Source organism: Gavialis gangeticus, unplaced genomic scaffold (genome assembly GCF_001723915.1).
Source record: "Gavialis gangeticus isolate Ggan-Ray unplaced genomic scaffold, GavGan_comp1, whole genome shotgun sequence".
Taxonomy (NCBI): domain Eukaryota; kingdom Metazoa; phylum Chordata; order Crocodylia; family Gavialidae; genus Gavialis; species Gavialis gangeticus.
This window is the reverse complement of record NW_017728983.1, coordinates 3,199,675-3,204,403: the sequence shown is the minus strand read 5'-3', so window position 1 is coordinate 3,204,403 and position 4,729 is coordinate 3,199,675. Positions and strand designations below refer to the sequence as shown.

At 46.5% G+C, this 4,729-nt stretch overlaps 1 protein-coding gene across 4 annotated transcripts in view; it reads left to right on the top strand.

Moving 5' to 3' along the window:
* EPHB1 (EPH receptor B1) overlaps positions 1-4,729 on the top strand; it is a 463,546-nt gene that overhangs the window by 342,574 nt on the left and 116,243 nt on the right. The window lies entirely within an intron of this gene.

Here is a 4,729-nt window from a genome sequence, read left to right as displayed (position 1 = left end):
ATATAGGAGATGCAAATCATTTTCAATACAGTTTGCTTTTATGGTGCCTTAAAAACCCTGCCGTTAGACACAAAATGAAACCAGGGTTTCCAGCGTGCATGTGTAAGCTGTGCATGTAAACTTGGATGCACAAAGGACTCAGTGGTTTCCCGGACTGCGTGGATGCTCAGGACAGAAAGTGAGAGCTCAAGGCCCTGGTCCGTTCTGCCATGCTGGAGAGAGGCACAGATGCATTTCTTTGTCTCCCCTGAGTGCAGGATATGCCACCACTGACATTGGCCTCTGCCCAAGGGCCAGGAGGAACTGTACCTTCTGCTACCGTAGCACTGTCATTTCCTGATTTTGAAGCAGTTAAATATGCAACATAAACGTTCTCTTAGTGTCTTCTTTTTGTGCATAGATACATATGGGCATTTAAAGCCAGATTTGATTTTTCTGGCCCTTATGGGCTTATCTGTATCATGTCAGTGGTGGGTGGGCTGACTACACCTGCTTGTCTGGGTCTGGCCATTGGGGCTGTCTGAGGCTTATCCCCAGCAGTTGCTGTCAGGTTTTCCACAATCTGAGCCAGGACCCACTGCTGATGTAGTACAGTTAATCCCTTCAGTAGTACACAGGGGCCAAAATCTCAAGGTAGAAGGAAGCTTCCCATGAGCATAAAGGTGGTGTTACAGGCCTGTAGACTCCTCTGTGTGCCCAGATATAGGTGGCTTGCTTGAAAGTGAGGGGCATGGCCAGAATACTGCTGTGTTCCACATGCTCTCGGTAGACAGAGAGTCCCTGGTCACTGTTTCCAGTTGGCACAATTTAGGTGAGCCCCAGCTTGCTCTTATCCTTACCATAACTGGAACAGAGGCAGACAAGTTAGGGAAGTGTATGTAGTATTATGGTGCCCCCCATCACCTTGTTTTGAATGGTTCTCAATGGTCTGGGCCTGTATGGTGGGTAGTCTTACACATGTATTTTGCAGAAAGTGTTTTAAGAAGGTCTAACATTTGTAGCCAGTAAAACTTGTTCCAGGTAGTAAGACACAACTCATAGAAGGAGAAGAAACAAGACAGAGAGAAGCCTTGTTGCAGACTAGCAGTTCTCGATCTTAGACTCGAGGCACCCCCTGTCAGTCTCAAAGCACCCCTTGGAAAATGCCGGCTCTTAGATTTCACTTGTCACTTGACTACAGAAGAAATAATAGAGCAATGTCTCTGTTGTACAGAACTAAGAATGACCTCAACAGGTCAGAATGTGTCTGACACTATGGATTCCTATTTGAAATCTCTGGGTTTATCTTGTGAATCACATGTAGGTGTTTGCACACCTAACAGTGCTAATATTGTGTGGTACCCTCATAAGGATCTTGTGAGAGCCCAAGTTAAGAATCACTGTTGTAGACATGTCTAAGAAACAGTTATACAGTTGTAGAGCTCACTTGCAGGGTGCTCAGTAGACCTGTACAGATATGGGTAATATAGTACCCAAAACATGTACTTCTTTTAACAAGAGCCCTTCCGGAAGGAAAGGCAGGGAGTTGTAAATTTGCCATTACATTAAAAGTGTGGTTTGGGAAGGGATGATGGGTTAATGAACTGTTGTTAATGGTAGGAGCCAGACAATGCTTATCATATAGTACCATCTGTGGAATAGCCCCATGTTCAGGGACGTGGAATAAGTGGCAACACCCACTGTTTTCCCTTGTGATTAAAGAAGAGGCCCATTAGGTTGATTCTGCAGATGGCAGAATCCAGGTCAGAGGTATAACAGAAGGTTAGCAAGTAGGGTATATTTAATAAGAGCTTGGAAACCCTGTCTCTCTCCATAAGGGAAAATAGACTGCATTGAGCTTCTTTGAAAGGCATTCATAGAATCATAGAAAATGAGGATTAGAAGGGACCTTGGGAGGTCACATCTAGTCCACCCACCTGCTTAAAGCACGACCAGCCCCAACTAGATCATCCTAGCCAAAGCTTTGTCTAGCCAGGTCTTAAAAACCTCTAAGGATGGTGCCTCTACAACCTCTCTGGGTAACCTGTTCTAGTGCTTTACTAACCTCCTCATGAGAGTTTTTCCTAATATCTAACCCAAACTTCCCTTACTGCAACTTGAGCCCACTGCTCCTTGTTCTGTCATCTGCCACCACTGAGAACAGTCCAGCTCCATCTTCTTTGTAACCCCTCTTCAGGTAGTTGAAGGCTGCTATTAAATCCCTTCTTGGTCTTCTCTTCTCCAGAGTAAATAATCCCAGTTCCGTCAGCCTGTCTTCATAAATGAAACTGGGCCTAAAAATACAAGGTGTATATTATTAATAGCCAGGGTAATTAACCACTGGAAAATCTTCCCATGGTCTGCGGTGGATTCTCCAGCACTGGAAAAGGTTAAATCTGGATTGAATGTTTATTGCAAAGACATGCCCAAGTCCCACTGAGGATTCATTCAGGACAGTGGGATGGCCTGTGTTGTACAGGAGGTCAGACTAGGAGGTCATCGTGTCCCTTCTGGCTTTGTAAGCTCGAGCTCTATGAATTCAGTGGCTTGGCAACCACAGAAAATCCATCAGAATTTGTCGATGTTGTGTAGCACATTTCCCCAAATGGCTGCACCCAAGGTGGGTAAAGGGCAGAATGGGCAGAATGTCTTTCTTAATACACAGGGGATCCAAGCCCAAGTGAGCTCGCAGACGACTAAAAGTTATAAGCACCTGACAGCTGTTGGTTGACTTACCTTGTGCACAGCTGATTGGCTGGTGAGGAGGTCACTGCAGATTTGCCATCATAAAAGTGATTCTCAAGTCCTTTTTCTCTTTGGAAATGAGGAAGCTGGCATCCCAGCTCCCTGCAGACAAGATGCGGGGGAGTGGAGGGGGGGAGCTCTGCACTTGGGCTCTAAGGATTCAGTGTCTCCAGAGCCCTCACCACATGCTTCAGTGGGCTTCAGCATGCTAGACTTTGATGTCTCTGGAGGACCAGACAGAAAATTAACTTGTTTAATGAAATGTAAGTCATATTGCCTGAGCTATGTGCAGATTCTCCATCAGGGAAACTGGGGCTGTCAGAGAATAAACAAGGGAGACAAATTCAGAGGCGAGCACCAAGGGCCTAAGAAAGTTGAGGGAGTTCCCACGTAGGCATAATGTGCACTTGCTTTCAGTTTCTCCACGTAAACTGGTATGGGCTGGGATAAAACCCACCAAAGCTGGTAGGTATAAAAACCGCCCTGCCATTCAGCTTAAATGAGGGAGAAGTTAAATGATCCTTTGTTAAACAGTAGCTGAAACAATAGAGACTACTGTTTAAAACACTGCTCCCATGGAGGGGCAGTCCAGAAGCTACACCATAGAGGCCATGAGTTTCTTAGGCATGAATATAGCAACTACAGTGCTAGATCTTGCTTGATAGGGCTGTGGCTGTATCCCTGTGTTTGAGAGAAGAAGATACCAGAGAGCAAGAAAGCCACGGACAGAGTTCGAACAAGCAGTGAGACAGGGGCCCTGAGAATGAGAGCGCTTTCCAGCTTAGTGCCGGCTGGAAAAGGAGCTTGGAGCCATGAATAAAACATGCCTGCTCCTTTGATTGCTGTTGTGTTAAGGCAAACAAGATCTGGACATGCTTTGTACATAAAGAGACCTACATCAAAGAAACACCTGGCTCCCTCACCTCATTTCTCCTCCTAGCTGAAACAGCTTACAAGACCCTGAATTTTTGGCTGACCACTTAGGTCAGAAAGGGGGTGACAAGTTACTGCAACTTAAGCTGCTGTTGGATTGCTCTACATAATTAGGGACAGACTGCAACTTCCATTCAATCACCCGCACGCATAGATCTGTTGAAGTCAATGGAATTATCTGCGTGATTAAATGCTCACCCATGTGAATAAAGGATATAACATAGCCACAGCACAGCCCCGAGGTTCCCCTGGATTCACGGGGCCAGTCACAGATGATGTATAAGATACCCCTTCCCGCTTCTCTGCTCTTCTCACTATTCTTTGAGAGCTGCTTTCGGTTTGCCCCCTCCATCAGTGTCTCCCCAGGCCTCATCTGCTGTTATCTATCAGCTGGCAGACTGCAAGAGTCTAAAGAGGAGATATAGTAAAGAACCCCTGTTTTAGTGCAGTCCTTCTTCCACCTTCTACCAGTTCTTTGGGGCACAAGGCAAGCCAGCTCTGACTTCCACAGACTTCTGTGGAGTGGATACCGGGAGCCCCGAGAAGCCTACCTGAGCACCAGGAAATCTAAGCTAGCCAAAGGGAGTCAGTTCTGAACATGGGCTGCACTACAGAGCAGTGAGGAAGACATCCTGCTGTGACAGCTACAGGATCAAGGAGCACAGAGAGGCACATGCCATTGCAGAGATAAGCTTTTTATTTAGAATTATCTAGGTCTGAGACAGGGCGTATGAGTCAGCATCAGTTCTGGCCATGGTGAGGCTTACATTTCTTTCTGCATCTTCCAAGACATCTCCCCCTGTTTTGCCTGCAGGAAAAAAAAAACCAACACCCTGCAAATCCTTTTCACTTCATTCAATTAGAAACCAACATTAGCAATATATTTGCTCCACAGGTGACTGATAGGAGGGGCACGGGGCAGGGGGCATGTGACCCCCCCTGAGATTGACCTCTGACTTGGCACCGCTCAGGACAGGGCAGTATTTTTCCCATGTGGGCTGGCAGCATGGGGGGGGTGTGTGTGTGTGTGTGTGTGTGTGTGTGTGTGTGTGTGTGTGTGTGTGTGGCTTTT